The sequence below is a fragment of the Myxine glutinosa genome, chromosome 3 (genome assembly GCF_964187855.1).
Source record: "Myxine glutinosa chromosome 3, kmMyxGlut1.1, whole genome shotgun sequence".
Lineage (NCBI taxonomy): Eukaryota > Metazoa > Chordata > Myxini > Myxiniformes > Myxinidae > Myxine > Myxine glutinosa.
The window spans coordinates 58,130,995-58,152,591 of record NC_136263.1 but is presented as its reverse complement, the minus strand read 5'-3'; the positions used below and the strand labels follow the sequence as shown (position 1 = coordinate 58,152,591).

Here is a 21,597-nt window from a genome sequence, read left to right as displayed (position 1 = left end):
AGGGGCTTGGTTTTAAATGTTCATGCTTAAAAACGTCATAACCCTGAAACCATGTGACGCATGACGTCATGCTCACTGACTTTTTTGTTCGACACGGGTATGCGATTCTGCCTGCAAAGTTTGGCCTCGATCTGTTCAGCCGTTGCAGAGAAAAAGGGGTTTTCGTGTTTTCACGAAAAACAATATGGCGCCCGAACCACGTGACCTGTGACGTCATAATTACCATTAAAATATGACCTTTTGCCATGATCTTTCCTGGGAAAACCACATTTCAAATCTGGTCTCCAAAGCCAGTCGCCGACTGGGCATCCTCCGTCGTGCGAAGTCCTTCCGTGGCACACCTGAGCTCCTCACCATATACAAGGCTTTCATCCGCATCTCAATGGAATACTGTTCTCCCCTCTGGGCCGGTGCTCCTGCCTCGCACCTAGCTCGGCTTCATGCTGTTGAAACCAAAGCTTTCAGAATCATTGGAATCTCCCGCAATGAAGCTAACTCTGAGGGCCTTTCACTTACCGCAGGTCTTTCTGAGGGCCTTTCACTTACCACTCACCGCAGGCATGTTGGTGGGCTTTCTGTCTTCTACCGACTCCTCTCCAGCCTCGCTCCCCCAGCTCTCTCTGGGCTCTGTCCCCCAAATATTCCTACAGGTCACACAAGATCTACCTGCAACCCTCTTATGGTTAAACTGCCAAAATCAAGACTCTCTGCTCACCTTCACTCCTTCATTCCTCTTTTCTCCTGCCTCTGGAACAAACTCCCTCACTCTCTTCAATCCCACTCCTCCCTCCAGCTCTTTAAAACGGCTGTTCACCACCATCTCTTATCTTCCCCAATCCAAAACCTTGATCTTTTCTACCCCGCTAATTTCACCCCAAATCCACTTTTTGAGGTGCCGACCTGTTTCCTGGAAGTCCTTGGTGTCCTTGCGTTTTATACCTATCCTGCCCCCCCCCCCCCCAGGCCCTCTCCCTCCCACACATCTCCCGATGTCCCTGCTCTCAAATGTTGTGTTTGTGTGCTTCCTCCCCTTCTCTCCCCATCTTCTCGACCGCTCCCCTTTTTATACACGTTGTTTGTTTGTTTGTTTGATAAATGTTAGCTCCTTCATGAGCCTAGACTCTGTATACAAAAAAAAATTAGAAAAAAAAAGTGAATTATTCATAAGCCTTCTGTAAAGTTAGTTATTCGTAAGCGTTCTGAAAAGTTCATTATTCGTAAGCATTCTGAAAAGTGAATTATTTGTAAGCCTTCTGAAAAGTTAGTTTTTCGTAAGCCTTCTGACAAGTTAAACACCAAAGTCTAAGGCATACACCAAAAGTTTGTGGTCGGTGTAGATGAAAGTGTTTCCTTCCAGTAGATGTCTGAAGTGCTTGACGCCAAGATACGTGGCTAATAACTGCCGACCAAAGGTTCTGTAGCGAGTCTCAGCCAGCTACAGTCGCCTTGAGAAGAATGCGAGTGGTTGCCACTCTACATCGGCCAACTGTTGCAGCACGCCACCAATCTGATAGTACGTCGATCATGAGGCATAACAGAGCGTCCGACTTGGGATGGACAAGGACAGCAGCCTCAGCCAATTTAACTTTCACCTTGTCAAGGGCTGAAAGCTCTCGCTCAAAGGGAGATAGGCTGGTTCTTCTTCTTCGTATCCCTGACTGAGCACATCGATGAAAGGTTGAAGTATGTCATTGCAGTTGGGAATGAAACGACGGTAGAAGTTTACCAGGCCTAAGAATTCCCTCAAACTGTGGAGCGATGTCGGTGCTGGGAAATCCTGGATGCTCTTCACTTTGTCCGGTAGAAGGCGTATTCCCTGCTCAGCCACTACATGGCCCAAAAAGGTGAGTGTAGATACACTCAACTGACAAATGGCTGGGTTGATCACCACATCATACTTAGCCAACTGGTCGAATAGCACTCAGATGTGTTGCAGGCTCATCTTCTGCAGAGATAGCGAATAAGTGGTCGTCGACAGAGGCATAGACGAAAGGCAATCCTTGCGTGAAGTTGTCGATGAAATGTTGAAACATCCGAGCTGCGTTACGTACACCGAATGGCATACAAACAAATTCAAAGGGTCCAAACGGTGTGGTAATGGCCATCTTACAGATATCAAAAGCTTGACGGGTATCTGATGGTACGCTCAAACCAGATCTACTTCAGATTAAACTCGACCACCTTGCAAGGAAGAAGAGACGTCTTGAGGTGTGGCAATGGTTAACGATAAAGCACAGTGGATCTGTTGAGCGTTCTGATAATCTCCACAAGGCTGCCAATCTCCTGATGTCTTCTTTGGGATCATGTGTAAGGGGGGCACCAGTTACCACCGCGAGAGGGGCTGATAATCCCGAGCTCAAGCATATGATCGAACTCTGTCTTGGCAATACACTGACGATTAGGTGGTGGCGGCGAGGTCTCACTGCTGCAGGCGGGCCTCTAATCTCTGATGTGTGATGGAGTGTCTGACTACCGCATCGCTGTACACTGGTCGAGTTATGCTGGGGTATTCATTGAGGAGGGTACTAAATCGTGAGCAGTTGGTACTCTTCACCTACATCGGACTGATGGTGGATGCTTGTGAATCAATCTCTCGCACAGTAAGGCTGGTCGTGGTGGCAATAAGCTGACGATGTTTTACATCCACCAATAAGCCAAACTGTTTGAGAATATCAGCTCCGACAATGGGTGTGGGCAGCTCAGCGACGATGAATACCCAGGGGAAAACTCGGCGCAGTCCCAGATCAAGCGTCAAAGATCTCTTTCAAAGTTGTGGACGGATTTGGACGAAATTTGCTGGACAGGTTGGGTGTGTGACAAGGACGAACTGCTTAGATTTTGGTGAAGATCCGATAATTTAAAAGTGATTCTTCACCATTGAGGAATTGGGCAAAAAACGATATATATCACAATATTTTAAAAAGTTGTGGACGGATTACGACAAAACATGGTGGATGAATTGATTCGGTGACAAAAACAATCCGATTCCATTTTTCAGGTTGGAATCCAGATCCGTCTTATCAGTGGATACAAACCGAAAGTGTTCTTGGTGTTCTCTTGTCTTATTTTCTATGATCTTCCCTTCTATCCCCTCCCATCTTTTATCTTGCCCTCCCTTATATTCTCTTCCCCTCCTTTATTTTCCCTTCCATTCTATTACCCTCTTTTATCTACCCTTCTATTCCCTTCCCCTCTTTTATCTTCCCTCCTATTCTCTTCCCCTCTTTTATCTCCCCCTCCTTTATCTACCCTTCTATTCTCTTCCCTTCTCTCCTCTCCTCTTTTCACTTCTCTCCCCTTTCATTTCCGGAGCTTTATCATCAAATATCGTATGTTATGCACTTTAGTGTGTTTTCATTTCAATTTATTGGTTTTTTGTGTCCAAAACCAAATAACCATCTGAACAGCCATCCTGCCTCATTCGCCTGTTTTGCAGAAATTGTCCTTTCGAATGATTTTGCTGCATTCTAAAATAAACTTTTCAAAGAGATACCTGTGTGAGATACTTTCAGTTATAACGACTTCTCGAAGGGTGGAACAACATGGAAAAGGGTCAACAACAGAAAGTGGAAAAGAGGTAGACCAAGAACACAACATGGCGGGAGAGCGAGGTAAAGGCGGGAGAGCGTGATCCCATAGAGATCACGAACACAGAACATCATGGCGAAACTCATTTACATCCAACAAAAATCCCATTGGGAGAACAGCTTGGGATTTATTCTCTTCTTTACCCTAACAACTTCTTACAAAAATAATAATAATAATTGCATTTGGGCCACAAATCCAAAAACATGTTTTTTCTCCATATTCCTGTGCTGCCAACTATATGGGAATATGGGAAGCTGGAATGGGTTGGATTTACCATCTTTATGGATTCTATCATCCCTTAATTTTTTTTATGAATTCCACCAAACAATTTATCATCCTTGTAACTCCTTGCAGGTTTAACAACAAAAGCAAAGCAATTCGAAATTAATTCCATCAACCATAGATCATCATTGATCAGCAGAGGGCGAACAAGGTCTACAAACATTTCCACACGAGGATGGCAACCCTTCCGCCAAAGAACATGAAGAAGACTCTTTGTAACTCGTAGGTGATGTTGAACGAAAAGCTTTCACCAATAATAACATGCCATGGTGCAAAAAACTTCTTGTCCATCGCCTCCTTAATGAATTGGGAAGCAAGCTGGAGAATGGAGGGAGAGGCAGGAAGATTTTTCAGTGAATCAACTGCGGAGTTTCACTCACATCAGAACAAGTCGAGATTAAAGGTACCCATCCAGTCTGTTTATAGGGGCACCAAGGTACCCGGTTAACCCGTTTATAGGGGCTCCAAGGTACCTAGCTAACCCGTTTATAGGGGACACCAAGGTACCCACAAAACTTGTTTATATATGTGTAGAGAGGTATCCAGTAACCCACTAGTACAGTGAATTTAGCTCCAATTTAGCACCCACTAGTACAGTGAATTTAACTCCAGGAATTTAGCATCCACAAGTACGGTTAATTTAGCTCCAATTTAGCACCCACGAGTACGATGAATTGAGCTCCAATTTAGCACTCACGAGTACGGTTAATTTAGCTCCAATTTAGCACTCACGAGTACGGTTAATTTAGCTCCAATTTAGCACTCATGAGTACGGTTAATTTAGCTCCAATTTAGCACCCACGAGTACGATGAATTGAGCTCCAATTTAGCACTCACGAGTACGGTTAATTTAGCTCCAATTTAGCACCCACGAGTACGATGAATTGAGCGCACACAGAATATATATATACACAGCGAATATATATACACTCAAATATATATCTATACATATACATATATATAGATACATACACACACACACTCTCATACACACACACACACACACACACACACACACACACACACGCACATTCATATATGTACACACACACGCACATTCATATATGTACATACACACACACACATTCATATATATTTATTTACACACGCACATTCATATATACACACACACACACACACACACACACACACACACACACACACACACACACACACACACACACACACACACACACACACACACTCATATATATATATATGTACACACACGCACATTCATATATATATATATTGCTATGGTTTTGAGATTTGTACATATGACATCATTAAAGGCTAAAGGTTTGCCCCCCATAGTGAGTCCACGAGCAACACGTAGGCCCACTTAGAGTATTAGTTATGTCATAGTATGTGTGAGTATAGGCCATTTCCCCTAGTAATATCTGCGTTGTGTAAAGACATGAGTTTAGGTCCTTTCATTTTTGTGCCACCCTCCAATTCCATCTATGGGCATAATTGATCCCGCGCCCCATTTGGCTGATCCCTCAATTTGTTACGCTTTGGCTACCCGCAGCAGTTTGTTACGCTTTGGCTGCCAGCAGCATTCGCTGCCCTTTGTTCGCTCGCTAGTCAAGTAACATGAGGTAGGCCTGAGAAGAGGGAGGAGCGCGGGGTCAGAGTGGGGCGGTGTCAAAGCGGAGCGTCAGAGGCGATGACGGTAAGGGCCACCAGCCAACCAGGGTTCTAAGGGCATGGCGTGATAGGGCATGTCTGGCAAGTGCTAGAAGGTTCGCGGGGCGTACCTATAAAAGCCAGTGCACAAAGCCCTTGAGGAGGACTTGAAGGAATTGCGCTTTGTCAAAGGACTTACCGGGAGAACTTACGAGAAGAGGCCTGGAAGGACTTTTACGGCGAGCGCATTGAGAGCACTTCATTGTGTTAGCGCTTCGAGGCTATTGAACTATCTCAGTATTACGTACGTGCCGAAAGAAAGGCAGCCAGACGCGCCGGTGGCGAATATCGTTTATCCAGCCACGCGAGTGAACGCGGCAATAGCCGCCAGTGTTAACCGCGAACTGCCAGAGCCCAGACCCTACCGTTCGCCCCGTAAATAGCCCAGTGCGTCCCAACGGCACAATACGAGCTCCTGCCTGCTGCCTTCACCTACTTTGCGGTACGAGCTGGGGACCGGAGAGAGAGAGCTGCACGGAAGCCATCCCTGGACGCGCTGGTGACCATCAACCTGACCTTCATCAGCAAGCCCCGTCTGAGTGTGTCTGTGTGTGCGACGGGCCCGTTTGTCCTGGGAGTAAGTTAAGACTGTTCTTAAGGATTGCCCTGTGTCTTCTTCTTCTCATCATTGTGAATAGTGTAAATAAACCTTGTTCTTTCTTACAATTTGATCGCCTTCGTGTTTTCCATCATTGACTAAGCGTGGTACAAATTAAGGTTGCTTGAATCGAGTTCCATCTATAAACGGCACGGATCGCGTGTACGCCCCGCTCGGCGTCTCAGCACGCGTGATTCATGTGGGGCTTATCTCCTCGTTTCTGGGCAGCACGAGTAATTAGGTAATAGTGATTCTTGTCCTACAACCCTATTTCGCGCTGTCCGGAAAGGACGTCATAGGTCCCATAGGTTCATCAATTCGTCATAGGTTCATCAATCCTAACTATTTCCTAAATGACTTTAACAACTTTACATTACCCGGGGTCTTTCCCTGCCAATCCATTGGCCAACTTACACTATGGGTTCTAAAAACCAATTCCCATTGACCAAACTGTGGTGCTTCTCAATTTGGGGTCTCACTCCCCCGATTCATCTCCCGGTGCCCTTGCACAATTTCTGGCCTGCGACGTGTAGGTCTCCCAGCAGGTCTACCCACCTGCACACCTCCACCACTGCAGTTGCCACCCGAGCTTACCTAGCTCCTCACCCTAACCTATCTAACTGGGGAAGGCCCCTCCTGGCTCTGTCACCCCTTGGTGCCCTCTGGCACTGGGCTACCCGGGTCCGTCCTCCGGATCCTCGGGCCCCATCCACAACTACCGGCTCCCAGAGCCCACCTGCGGCCTCACCTGGCCGACATCCTCACAGTGGTGGAGTGCCCAAACCAACTACACACACTAACAGGCTACACGCCCAGCCATTTCCACAACACTAATGCACCCATCCAATCACCATTCTTCCACCCGCACCACAGATGCCAATATCCAACCACAATTTACCTGTACCCTCTACCTAACACTTACACTACCCGCCCCGGGTATTCGTGATGGGGGTCCACTCTTCCCCCATTCACACCTTCGCACCATCCACTCCACTCCCTATTTTCCACCATACTCACTCCACGACCATCCATTCCAAGACTCCATATATTCCACACTCCATGTCTTCCACACAACCATTTATTCCATACACCTGTTGGTGCACACCTGTGCACTCACAACTGGTGCCACCTGCACCCTCCTCCTCTTCCTGGCCCATTTGGTCAACACAACACGCAATCACCACTACTCCCTCATACACTGCTCCACACACCTGTTCAGTTGCACACCTGTGCAATCACACCTGTTCAATCCTCAAACACACGGCATCATCTCATCTAACTACTCCCCTCTGAAACTTGCGCTTCCCAGTCGTCCCTTTAAACTATTGCGCTCCCTCGTCATTATCATCCACTCTAATCTACCTGCGTCCCCACTACAGGTATCCTTGTCACTAACTAACCTTAACGTTACCTAATGTCATCTTCTAGGTCCCTACACACGATATCCTAACCCACCCGGGCTAGTTTTCACTGCCATACACCCCATAAACTAGTGCTCCTTTGCCCCCCCCCCCCCCCCTGTCTGTGAGGGAGGACAGAGCTGCCATCCCACCACATCGGGGAGGTCCCACTATCAATTTGGCACACCAAATTCCAACCAATCAAAAATTTTCCAATTACTGCCAATTCTACTCACTTTTCTAAATTTTGGATCAAAACCACTATCACTATCACTATCACCATCATCACAGTCCGCTATATCCTAGCTTCGGTGCGTCATGACATCATTAAACTCGGCTTCGCAAAGCCGAGCAATGAATTCGGGTGGTTTGGTCGCCTGCAGGTTGAATCGGTCCGGCTTTCGGTTCAAGGGAGGTGGTTTGGTTGGGCCGAGATTCCACGCACCATCTCGGCGCGGCACCTTGCGGTCCCGGACCCGATGGCTCAATCTCCCTCGGTCGGAACCCCGTCCCCACGAGGGGGCACCGTTCCGCTTCCTCCCACTCGCCCTTGAACCGGACCGGTCGCCTGGCCCGACAAGGCCCGGACTCGACCGTGCGGGGCGGGGCCAAGCCCGAATCGGCAACGACGCTTCGAAGAGAAGCGACGCAGCATCGATCCGCGCCGGGCCTCGCATCCAACAAAGCACACCGCGCCCCGAGTGCTCGCATCGGCTATCCGTCGCCCTAACCGCTAACCCGGTTACCGTCGATGCTTCACCGGCATGCTCACACGCATACGCTACCCCTTTCATCCTCACAAAACCTGGCGTTCCAACGCCGTCCGTACATTCCACCAACGCTCTCCCTGTTACACACCACACCTCTCGCGCACACTCGCTGTTCGCACACTCCCTTAACACACCTCGCGCACCGTCTTGCGCACTCTCCCTTGGTACGTACTTCGTACCACTCACCATGGGCGTGCACTCTTGCATCCACCCACTAACGCGCTCACATGGGCTCTCCCACACTCGCGCTACCACCAACCCCGGTGTGCTTCCTCGCACACGTTCCACCACCACCTTACTCTCCGTGTCACACTCACCCTCGCACGTACACTCCGTATTGCTCTCACTCCCTGTCACACTCCGTACACACCGACGTGCATTCTCGCTCGCACTCGGTTTCACTCCCACACTTTATAACACACCCACTCGCCGACGCACACTTTTTCCTCCCACGCGTGCCATTTCCACTCACACGGGACCCTTCACCAACGCCCGGATGCCTCCTCGATCCCAAGCGCGTGAAAATTCTTTTGTCGCCAAACATCCTCTTACAAAATCTCCCCGCACAATACACAGCACGTCTCACCTTCGGGGTTCTTCTTCCTCCCTGCACCAAAACCTGCAAACTCTTTATTTGGTTGGTGAGCACATATTTATGAGTTGAGCACCGACCTTGTACATATTCCATCACCTCATCCTGCCGCGAGTGGTTTTCTAAGTCCCCGGTCTCTTCAATTTCAATGCCCACTTCCACTTTTTCTTTACTCACCTCGACCTTGTACATATTCCTTGTACATACGACCTTGTACATATTCCATCACCTCATCCTGCCGCGAGTGGTTTTCTAAGTCCCCGGTCTCTTCAATTTCAATGCCCACTTCCACTTTTTCTTTACTCACCTCGACGACCGTTGGCTTTAATAAAATTCCCTCTACCTCATCGGTCGCTGGCTTTTCCAAACCCCGTGTCGCGATTTCTACCCCGGTCATTGTACCCGCGCTTTCCTCCGCTTCGCTCAACCAGCGCTTCTCGACCCGCGTTACCTCCTCGTGCACCCCTGGGACCCTTTCGCCCAACTTGCGGTCCCTGTCCTCCATCATTTTTTTATTATCCCTTTTTGCCTCTGCTATCCGTTTTTCCACTTCACACCTGGATTCCTCCCTCAATTTTTCCAGATCACACCCGGATTCGTCTGACATGGCGTCCCTCTTCCAATTATACATTGACTCTTCCATAGAGGCCCTCATTTGTGCCATAAATTGCTCCATGAGGGCCTGCATTTGGGCCATCCCTCCCACTTGTGCAGCGGGTGCGGCCGCCGTAGCCATGTGCGAGGTGCCATTTTGCGCGCCTGAAGCCTCGTGCGCGAGGACGCCATTTTGTGCGTCTGATACCCCCTCAACCGCCTCCTCATTGCTCCCCTCCATTTGATCCTGGGTTACTCCTAACCCCTCTCCTAGTTCACCCACCGGCATCCGATCGCCTTGATTGTCCATGGCGCAATCTCAAAATTAGGGTTTTATAAAACGACAAAATTTTGGCAGCTCGTAATTTTGACCAAATTTTTTCTAGACGTTCTTAAAAATTTGGTTCGGGCCTCGTATCCCACTCCTAGACACCAATTGTTACGGGTCGCGGACACGATTGTTACTTTGGACCGAGCGGATGGTCAACCGCGACCGTTACAGGATCCCCGATTAGCCCGACTCCCCCAACGTTGACCAATCGCGCCACAGGTATTCAATCGGGAAACCTCTAAAGCGACCGAATGTAAAGAGGAAGAGAGAAGAAGACAGAGTACGGAGGAATAACAGGATTTATTATACACACAAGCAAAAAGAAGGAGCGATCAAAGTTATTTACAAGCAATGGATGGAAGAAGCAGTCACACAGTGAATCGTTAGCTTATACTATTCAATTTACTTAACCCCAGGACAACGATTAAGACAGACGACGTTCACACTTACACGGGGGAAATTGCAGGCAGGAATGGCGGAGGTGGGTTGCTGGAGAGGGAGGCAGGGTCAGGTCCCTGCAACCGGCAGGGCTGGAGGTAGCAGCTCCTTTTTGGCGGGAAAACCCTCGGTCGCGTCGACGCTGCTGATGCTGTGGACGTCACGCGCTGGCTCGGTCACACCTGCTCCTCTCCTTCTGGTGGAGCCGTCTCCCTCCTCTCAGCGCGTCTCTCCAAAGCTTGTTTCATCTCCAAGTACCTCTCCTTTTTGGTTTGGAGCGTCTCTCATCTCTCATCTCACAGCTCACAGCCCAGCTCACAGCTCATCTCTCCTCTCATCTCATCTCTCATCTCCGAAGCAGTCCCTTCCAGTCGCTTTTATTACTCGGGTCGGAATCAAGCCGCCGGCTGCGAGGGCACGCCTACCGGGTCGCTCACCGTGGTGCTGGTTGGCTGTTAGGGCTGTCCGATTCCCCCTTTGATCATGACGACGTGCCACGCCTGTGAGTTGGCGGCTCCTACCCCCCTCTTCTCCGAGATTAGCACATGGGCAATGGCGGCTTGCGGGATTGAACACCACACGCACCACTTTTGAAAGGAACTTTGGAGAGCGGAGATGATTGGGGAAATTGAAAGGGGCCTACGCTTATTTCGTTTGATACAATGCAGAGTCAATCTAGTGGGAAACACATATTTAGCCTACATAGAATAAGGAAATAAGCTATTTAAAAAGATATATCGTGGCCTGTGTGTAAGTTTCATGGAATTAACTAGGGGGACGTCCTTCGACCTTATTTACTCTACGAGGGTCAGTTAAAACACAGCAAACCAGTTCTCACATTCTTTACACTTTCCAAATCCGTTACAATATATTGTAACGATTTTGAGAAGTATGTAACGAATTTGAGAAGTGTAACGGTTTTTGAGAAGTGTAACAATTTTGGAGGAAGTGTAACGAATGTGAAAACGTTACAATGTGAACGTTACAATGTGAACGTTACAAAAGGTACGGTAACACCCTGTTAATGTAAATAATGGTCGCAGTCAGCGTCCTAGTTAATTGCATGAAATGTACACGCAGGTCACGATATATCTTTTAAATAGTGTATTTCCTTATTCCATGTAGGCTAAGTATGTGTTTTCCCACTAGATTGACTTTGCATTGTATCAAACAAAATAAGCGTAGGCCCTTCCAATTTCCCCAAAACCTCCCTTCCAATTGCCTGCCGCATTTTGGCCGGTTTTCTTCAAACCACCATTGGCCACGAGGTAAGGTTGGGGAAGAAAGGCGTGTCTCCACCTCGTCATAAGAGGGAAGGAGTGAGCCAGCCCTAACAGCCAATCAACACCGCGGTGAGTGACCCGGTAGGCGTGCCCTCGGAGTCGGCGGCTTGATTTCGCTCGAGGTGATAAAAGCGACTGCAAGGGACTGCTTTACGAGATGAGCTGGAGATGACCCTGGGAGAGGAGCAAAGAGGCTGCACCAAAGAGAGGCGGTGAGATGCGAAACGCTCCAAGCCAAAGAGGAGAGGTACTCGGCAAGGAGACCAGCTTTGGAGAGACGCGCTGAAAGGAGGGAGACGGCTCCACCCCAAGAGAGGAGCAGGTGTGCCGAACCAGCGCGTGCCGTCGACCACAGCGGATACACGATGGAGGGTTTCCCGCCAAAACCGCGAGGAATTGCGAACGGCGGCCTCCCGACCTTGCCTGCCTCTCAAGCGATCCATCTCAAGCCCTACCTGCCTGCATTATCCCCGGTGTAAGTGTGAACGTCCTGTCCTGCTCGTTTGTCTTGGGGCTAAGTAAAAATGAATAGTGTAAGTTAAGGATTCGCTGTGTTACTGCTTCTTCCATCCATTGCTTGTGTGTGTATAATAAAATCTGTTCTTCCGCCGTATTATTCTTCTTCTTCTTCTTTTTCATTCTCTTTCGGTCGCTTTAGAGATTTCCCGATTGAATGTCTGTGGGGCGATCTGGTCAACGTCGGGTGGAATCGGGTTTTAATCGGGGAGTAACTGTTCGGACGCGGTTAAATACACCACCGCTCGGTCAATATAACATCTAAAACCCGCGTCTGTAACAATTGGTAGTCAGGAGTGGGGATTTGGAACCCTGGACCAAATTTTGGACACCAAATTGTACAAATTGTCTGTAACATTTGGTGTCGAGGAGTTGGATTCGGACCTGGGACTAAATTTGTTAGGCCCAAATTTTGGAACACCAATTGTACTATTAGAGTAGCAATTGGTGTCGAGGAGGGAGATCGGACCCGAAATCGGACCCGAAGCGCGCTTAACGCGCTCAAAATTACAAGCTGCCGAAATTTATTTTGTTTTATAAAGCAAAACCCGAATTTTGAGATCGCGCCATGGACAATCAAGGCGATCGGATGTCGGTGGGAGAGATAGACAGGGTGGAATCGACCCAGGACCTCGGGGAAATGTATGTGGAGGAAAGGGAGAAGAAAAATGGCAATGTGGTTGCGGAGGTTTCAGACGCACAAAATGGCGCTCTCGCGCACATGGTTATTGCGGCACCAAAGTTAGCCGCGCTCGTGGTCGCGGCAGCCAAGCCAGAGATGCCAGGGTACATGCGAGCCTTCATGGCCCAATTCATGGTGGAAATGCAGAGAGAAAACGACATTATGGAACGAATAGAAAACAGAATGAGGGCCGATAGGGAGGAAAGGGAGCAGAGGGACAGAGACCGCAAGTTGGGCGAAAGGGTCCCAGGGGTGCACAAGGAAGTAACGCGGGTCGAAAAGCGCTGGTTGAGCGAAGCGGAGGAAAGCACGGGTACAATGACGGGGGTAGAAATCGCGACACGGGGTTTAGAAAAGCCGGCGACCGCTGAGGTAGAGGAGGGTGTTTTATTAAAGCCAACGGTCGTCGAGGTTAATAAAGAAAAAGCAGTAGCGGGAATAATTAAAATTGAAGAGATGACGGAGGTAGCCCGGGAATTGCAGGGAGAAATGGATTATGTACAAAGTCCCTGCTCACATCACGATGCTGTGCTTAACCCGAATGGAAGTTTGCAGGTTCGCGTGGAGAAAAGGATCCCCCAGGTGAGTCGTGCTGTTGTGTATTGTGCGGGGAGATTTTGTAAGAGGATGTTTGGCGACAAAACAATTGTCTCGCGATTGGGATCGATATGGCACCCGGGCGTTGGTGAAGGGTCCCGTGTGAGTGGAAATGGCACGCGTGGGAGAAAAAAGTGTGCGTCGGCGAGTGGGTGTGTTATAAAGTGTGGGAGTGAAACCGAGTGCGAGCGAGAATGCACGTCAGGGTGTACGGAGAGTGACACGAATGGTGAGTTGGTGATGGCGCAGGTGCGAGAGGGCACATCGGAGCGCGAGTGTGAAACCGAGTGCGAGCGAGAATGCACGTCGGGGTGTACGGAGAGTGACACGAATAGTGAGTTGGTGATGGCGCAGGTGCGAGAGGGCACATCGGAGCGCGAGTGTGAAACCGAGTGCGAGCGAGAATGCACGTCGGGGTGTACGGAGTGTGACACGAATAGTGAGTTGGTGATGGCGCAGGTGCGAGAGGGCACATGGGAGCGCGAGTGTGAAACCGAGTGCGAGCGAGAATGCACGTCGGGGTGTACGGAGAGTGACACGAATGGTGAGTTGGTGATGGCGCAGGTGCGAGAGGGCACATCGGAGCGCGAGTGTGAAACCGAGTGCGAGCGAGAATGCACGTCGGGGTGTACGGAGTGTGACACGAATAGTGAGTTGGTGGTGGCGCAGGTGCGAGAGGGCACATCGGAGCGCGAGTGTGAAACCGAGTGCGAGCGAGAATGCACGTCGGGGTGTACGGAGTGTGACACGAATAGTGAGTTGGTGGTGGCGCAGGTGCGAGAGGGCACATCGGAGCGCGAGTGTGAAACCGAGTGCGAGCGAGAATGCACGTCGGGGTGTACGAAGTGTGACACGGAGAGTAAGGTGGTGGTGGAACGTGTGCGAGAAAGCACACCTGAATTGGTCATGGCGCGGGTGTGGGAGAGCCCATGTGAGCGCGTTAGTGGGTGGATGCAAGAGTGCACGTCCATGGTGAGTGTTACGGAGGACGTAACGGAGGAGAGGTGTGGACCAAAGTGTGCGCGAGAGGTGTGGTGTGTAACAGGGAGAGCGTTGGTGGAATGTACGGATGGCGTTGGAACGCCAGGTTTTGTGAGGGTGAAAGGGGTAGCGTATGCTTGTAAGCATGCAAGTAAAGCATCGATGGTAACCAGGTTAGCGGTTAGGGCGACGGATAGCCGATGCGAGCGCTCGGTGCGAGGGGGGGGTGCTTTGTTGGGTGCGAGGCCCGGCGCGGGTCGATGCTGCGTCGCTTCTCTTCGAAGCGTCGTTGCCGATTCGGGCTTGGCCCCGCCCCGCACGGTCGAGTCCGGGCTTTGCCGGGCGAGGCGACCGGTCCGGTTCAAGGGCGAGTGGGAGGAGGCGGAACGGTGCCCCCTCGTGGGGACGGGGTTCCGACCGGGGGAGATTGAGCCATCGGGCCCGGGACTGCAAGGTGCCGCGCCGAGATGGTGCGTGGAGCCTCGGTCCCACCAAACCACCTCCCTTGAACCGAAAGCCGGACGGATTCAACCTGCAGGCAACCAAACCACCCGAATTCATTGCTCGGCTTTACGAAGCCGAGTTTAATGATGTCATGACGCACCGAGGCTAGGATATAGCGGACTGTGATGATGGTAGTGATTTGAAACGAAATTTAGAAAAGTGAATAGAATTGGCAGTAAATGGAAAATTTTTGAATTGGTTGGAATCTGGACGAACAAAATTGATAGTGAAAGACCCCCGATGTGGTGGGATGGCAAATCCACCATCCCTCACAGACGTGGGGCAAAGGAGCAATAGCTTATGGGGTGTATGGCAGTGAAAACTAGCCCGGGTGGGTTAGGTTATATTGATAGGGCCCTAGAAGATGACATTAGGTGACGTTAAGGTTAGTTAGTGACTGATACCTGTAGTGGGGACGCAGGTAGATTAGTATGGATGATAATGACGTGGGAGCGCAATAGTTTAAAGGGACGACTGGGAAGCGCAAGTTTCAGAGGGGAGTAGTTAGCTGAGATGATGCCGTGTGTGTGAGGATTGAACAGGTGAGAATGGAACAGGTGTGATTGCACAGGTGTGCAACTGAACAGGTGAATGGAGCAGTGTATGAGGGAGTAGTGGTGATTGCGTGTTGTGCTGACCAAATGGTCCAGGAAGAAAGGAGGGTGCAGGTGGCACCAGGTATGATTGCACAGGTGTGCAACGACAGGTGAATGGAGGACAGGTGTGTGGAATAAATGGTTGTATGGAATAAATGGTATGGAGTAGTGGAATGGATGGTCGTGAAGTGAGAATGGTGGAAATTGTGGAGTGGAGTGGATGGTGCGAAGGTGTGAATGGGGGAAGAGTGGACCCCCATCACGGATACCCGGGGCGGGTAGTGTAAGTGTTAGGTAGAGGGTACAGGTAAATTGTGGTTGGATATTGGCATCTGTGGTGCGGGTGACAGAATGGTATGTGGATGGGTGCGTTGGTATTGTGGAAATGGCTGGGCGTGTAGCCTGTTAGTGTGAGTAGTTGGTTTGGGCACCCCACCACTGTGAGGATGTCGGCCAGGTGAGGCCGCAGGTGGGCTCTGGGAGCCGGTAGTAGTTGTTGTGGATGGGGCCCGAGGATCCGGAGGACGGACCCGGGTAGCCCAGTGCCAGAGGGCACCATGGGGTGACAGAGCCAGGAGAGGGGCTGTCCCCAGGTAGTTAGGTTAGGGTGAGGAGCTAGGTAAGGTCGGGTGGCAACTACAGTGGTGGAGGTGTGCAGGTGGGTAGACCTGTTGGGAGAGGTACACGTCGCAGCCCAGAAATTGTGCTAGAGCACCGGGAGATGAATCGGGGGAGTGAGACCCCAAATTGAGAAGCACCACAGTTTGGCCAATGGGAATTGGTTATTAGAACCCATAGTGTAAGTTGGCCAATGGATTGGCAGGGAAAGACCCCGGGTAGTGTAAAGTGTGTTAAAGTCATTTAGAGGATAGTTAGGATGAAGGATCTCCTCGCACCATCTGCATCCACTCACCTGAGGTGACAGGTACTCCACACCATGCCATGTTTTGATTATTTTTTATGATGCAAATGTTTGGATTGTGAGACGCATCATGACGTGGGTGTGACATTGTGCGTAATTCCATCTCTCCCTCCTTATGAGGATTGATGATGAATTGGTGATGGCAAATTTTGAAGTAAAGGGATTGTGGAGACGAATTTGGTATAGGGGAAATATGGGGAAGACGTGACAGTAGTGACGAATTTGTAAATGGGTAGATTTTTTGTACATATGGGGTAAGGGTAGGGTAGGTGGCAGGGGGGTGACGTACGGTAGGGACGAGCTTTCTCACTTCGCCCTCCGTACGCATTCCACCTTGCATTGCCTTATTGACGTGCACCCTTGTGACCTTACCCCTCGCTCAATTGTCTTTCTTTTGTCTCCCACATGACCTGTGCGCCATTGGGTGCCGATGGGAGCGTGCGTGAGGTGGCCATTGTGCGCCCGAGATTCCCAGAACCAGCATGCATTGCGTTGATGTACCACTGTATGGACCGCTGTTCTGCGGCCAAGTACCACTTGATGGACCCCAGGTTCTGGGGCAGGGCACCTCTGTTGGAGACCGGCCATAGTGGCCAGGGAATCTTGCTTGCGGACCTCGGTAAGGTGGCACCTATGCCAAACAGGTGGACCACCCTTAGTTGGCCCCTGAGGCCCTAAATAAAAATGGACACAAGTTGTGCTTTTTATTATTTCCAACTAGGCCGCATGAAGCCAGAAGACGTCGGGAAGAACATCGGCCCAGCAGAGAAAGAGAAGACCACCACCAGTTGTTTTGTTGTGTTTATTATGAGCCATGGTGACTGCGCACTGGATGGTGCTTTTGGGTGCTTTGTGGTGCTTTGTGGTGTTTGGTGCTTTTGGGTGCTTTGGTGGTATTGGTGGTATTGGTACTGGTGCATCGATGCAATGCGTGCTGTCTCCTCCCTCCCAACAGGAATTTCTTTCTCTTGTTCCCTAAAAAGAAAAAAAAGAAAAAAAAACGCAGGTCCTGGGTTGCGTCGTAAATAAGAAATCACGTCATTGTAAATAATGCTCCCCATCGTAAATGTATAGGTTGAGAATAATTCCGTAATTCGGTTAGCTGTGGGCTTGAGTCTGTTAGACAGGATGCAATGCAATAGGGGGACATACTTATTTGTGTTTTAAAATTGTCACACTCAGGGTCAGGTTAATTGTAGAGGGAATTACACCTACGTGTCACACTAAGTTAAAGTTTAATAGGCCCGAGGACGGACCTGAAGAAAGGGGGGTGCAGTGTAACGATTTTGAGAAGTGTGTAACGAATTTGAGAAGTGTAACGGTTTTTGAGAAGTGTAACAATTTTGGAGGAAGTGTAACGAATGTGAAAACGTTACAATGTGAACGTTACAATGTGAACGTTACAAAAGGTACGGTAACACCCTGTTAATGTAAATAATGGTCGCAGTCAGCGTCCTAGTTAATTGCATGAAATGTACACGCAGGTCACGATATATCTTTTAAATAGTGTATTTCCTTATTCCATGTAGGCTAAGTATGTGTTTTCCCACTAGATTGACTTTGCATTGTATCAAACAAAATAAGCGTAGGCCCTTCCAATTTCCCCAAAACCTCCCTTCCAATTGCCTGCCGCATTTTGGCCGGTTTTCTTCAAACCACCATTGGCCACGAGGTAAGGTTGGGGAAGAAAGGCGTGTCTCCACCTCGTCATAAGAGGGAAGGAGTGAGCCAGCCCTAACAGCCAATCAACACCGCGGTGAGTGACCCGGTAGGCGTGCCCTCGGAGTCGGCGGCTTGATTTCGCTCGAGGTGATAAAAGCGACTGCAAGGGACTGCTTTACGAGATGAGCTGGAGATGACCCTGGGAGAGGAGCAAAGAGGCTGCACCAAAGAGAGGCGGTGAGATGCGAAACGCTCCAAGCCAAAGAGGAGAGGTACTCGGCAAGGAGACCAGCTTTGGAGAGACGCGCTGAAAGGAGGGAGACGGCTCCACCCCAAGAGAGGAGCAGGTGTGCCGAACCAGCGCGTGCCGTCGACCACAGCGGATACACGACGGAGGGTTTCCCGCCAAAACCGTGAGGAATTGCGAACGGCGGCCTCCCGACCTTGCCTGCCTCTCAAGCGATCCATCTCAAGCCCTACCTGCCTGCATTATCCCCGGTGTAAGTGTGAACGTCCTGTCCTGCTCGTTTGTCTTGGGGCTAAGTAAAAATGAATAGTGTAAGTTAAGGATTCGCTGTGTTACTGCTTCTTCCATCCATTGCTTGTGTGTGTATAATAAAATCTGTTCTTCCGCCGTATTCTTCTTCTTCTTCTTCTTTTTCATTCTCTTTCGGTCGCTTTAGAGATTTCCCGATTGAATGTCTGTGGGGCAATCTGGTCAACGTCGGGTGGAATCGGGTTTTAATCGGGGAGTAACTGTTCGGACGCGGTTAAATACACCACCGCTCGGTCAATATAACATCTAAAACCCGCGTCTGTAACAATATATATATATATATATATATACACACACACATGCGCACACACACACACACATTAATATATACACACACACATTCATATATATACGCACATTCATATACACACATTCATATACACACACACACATTCATATACACACACACATTCATATACACACACGCACATTCATATACACACGCACATTCATATACACACACATATGCACATTCATATACACACGCACATTCATATACACACACACACGCACATTCATATACACACACATTCATATGCACTCACGTACATTCATATACACACACATATACACACACACATTCATATACACACACACACCATTATATATATATATATATGTTAAAAGATGGAGGTAAAGGTGGCACCTCGTTGTCCGACGGATATTTCTGGCAGGCAATGATGCAAAGTTCCTCGGTCGCCTTCTTCATCTCCTGCGGCATCGAGGTCTTTGCCATGGGTCGTGGTGAGGGGGTGGAAAGAAGGTGTGGTGTACAGTAGTGAGCAACAACACATTTACTCTCCGTCTCTCGGTACAGTACATTTAGGCCTACTCCGTACTCTAGCTATTTGTGCTCTGCAGGTGCGTAAGACAAGAAGATTCGAGGTAAGAATCCCTGTTCTCTCCTCACCGGGGGCCGGACCAAGGCGAAATCCTCAGGTATATCGACATCGTCGTTTCTCTGCTCGTCACGTGCTTCCGCCATCACTGGTTAATGACAATGTTATTCCTTGCCTTGCCAACGCTGTTACTGTAGTGTTAATAATTAACATGGACACGGCCAAGTGCACTCTCCATAAGCATACATTTGTCATTCAATTTTTCATGAGGAAAGGCCGGAGGGTCGATTTTTAAATAAACCTCAGAGCTTCTTACACCCACAGGAAAATAAACTAACATTTCGGGGCGGCTTTTGCACCGCTCCTTTCCTGTCCCATCTCAAGGCGCTGCATGACGTCATCGCCGGGCGACGAAGGCTGCTTGGCCAAAGACGCGAAAAAAATAGAGTAGCCTTTTTCACTCCGTTTGTTTGTTTGTCCGGGCGATATCTCAGCCATCCTTGGAGGTATATGTACGGCGTAGCCCGTGGGGAAATGCCGTCTATAACAGTGTTTGTCTGTCCATATGTCCCCACAAACGTCCACCAATCAGAGTTGAGGATCTGATCACATGACAGAGGGGCAAGTTTCGTAACCATTACAGTTGCATATTTTACCATAGTACAGCGGATAACAACAATTGTGCATTTTATGAGAAAAGCATGAAATTTCTAACAGTGCATACCATAAGGTTTATTTTCAGATGTGGAGGGAAGTCAGATTTGATCTCCGAGGACCGTGAGAGGTCAAATCCAAAATGGCCGCAAGTCCACCGAGTCTAATGTTCAAACGTGCTTAATTTTGGAACCAAATAGTGTAGAAAAACATTATAGGTGTCATTTCCAACTAAATTGGGGATGCTCCTGATGAGCTGTGGGTTGCCTTTGGTGTCGGGTCAAGCTTTCGGTACATAGCTGTTCACGAAATGGTTGCCACATTGAATCCAACACAGTGTCTGACTCTCCCAATCTTTCACGCTTTCACCGGGTGTGATACTGTATCTGCATTCGCTGGCAGAGGAAAGAAGACTGCCTGGGAAACTTGGAAGTCTTTATTAGAGGTGAATGATGCTTTCAATGAACTCCTCGGCATGTTAAGTGAGGTCAGTGAAGGCTCAATGTTACTGCTGGAGCGATTTGTGGTGCTGATATACGACCGAACCAGTGAGAGCACGGAAGTGAATGATGCCAGGAAGCAGCTCTTCACCCAGAAGTGTAGAACTCTAGAGAACATTCCTCCAACCCAGGCAGCACTCAAGCAGCACATCAAGCACACTTGCTACCAGGCCAACTGTTGGAACCAGGCATTGGTCATGGATCCAGAGATGCCAGACCCATTTGACTAGGGCTGGACAAAGGAGACAACTGGGTGGCAGCCTCTTTGGACCACTCACCCTGAAGCATCAAAATCGTGCCAAAATCGATCCACTGTGGCTGCAAGAAAGGGTGCACTGGACGCTGCAAGTGTGCCAAAGCTGCACTCAAGTGCACTGCACTGTGCTTCTGTTCTGGAGACTGTTAGATTTTGATCATTACCAATTTTCATCATTGCACTTGATTTAATGTAAGCTTTTGTGAACATACTTGGTTAACGAGTTATTTTTTCAGAGGTTATTGCATCATTCCTTGCAGTGTAAACACTTTTTTTCATCATTTCTGATCTTTGGGTGTTCTGTACCTATCCCTCCCTGTACCTGAAAAAAATAAAGTTTTAAAAGTTCAAATGAACTTTTTCCAATAGCAGTTCCAACTGCAGTATCATAAAAATAGATATTTAACGTAATTTGACCTTGACCTAAATGCATGTCCTTGAGTTCTGGCGATCTCAAAAGTATCACCAAATGAATGGGCATCCCCAATTTAGTTGGAAATGACACCTCTAATGTTTTTCTACACTGTTTGGTTCCAAAATTAAGCGCGTTCGAACATTAGACCCGGTGGACTGGCGGCCATTTTGGATTTGACCTCTCACGGTCCTCAGAGGTCAAATCTGACTTCCCTTCACATCTGAAAATAAACCTTATGGTATATACTAACTATGCTAGAAATTTCATGCTTCTCTCAAAAAATGCACAATTTGTTAAATTATGAGAGCTTATCCACTGTACTACTAAAATGAATTATAATAACCTTCTATGG

At 49.0% G+C, this 21,597-nt stretch overlaps 1 long non-coding RNA gene across 1 annotated transcript; it reads right to left on the bottom strand.

Annotated features, from left to right (window-relative positions):
* Positions 1–3,701: 3,701 nt before the first annotated feature.
* LOC137413259 (uncharacterized) lies at positions 3,702–20,145 on the bottom strand. The gene is made up of 2 exons (XR_013622833.1): positions 19,228–20,145; positions 3,702–4,188 (listed from the first exon to the last, which is right to left on the bottom strand). It is a non-coding gene; the product is annotated as an uncharacterized LOC137413259 (long non-coding RNA).
* Between the last annotated feature and the right edge of the window lie 1,452 nt (positions 20,146–21,597).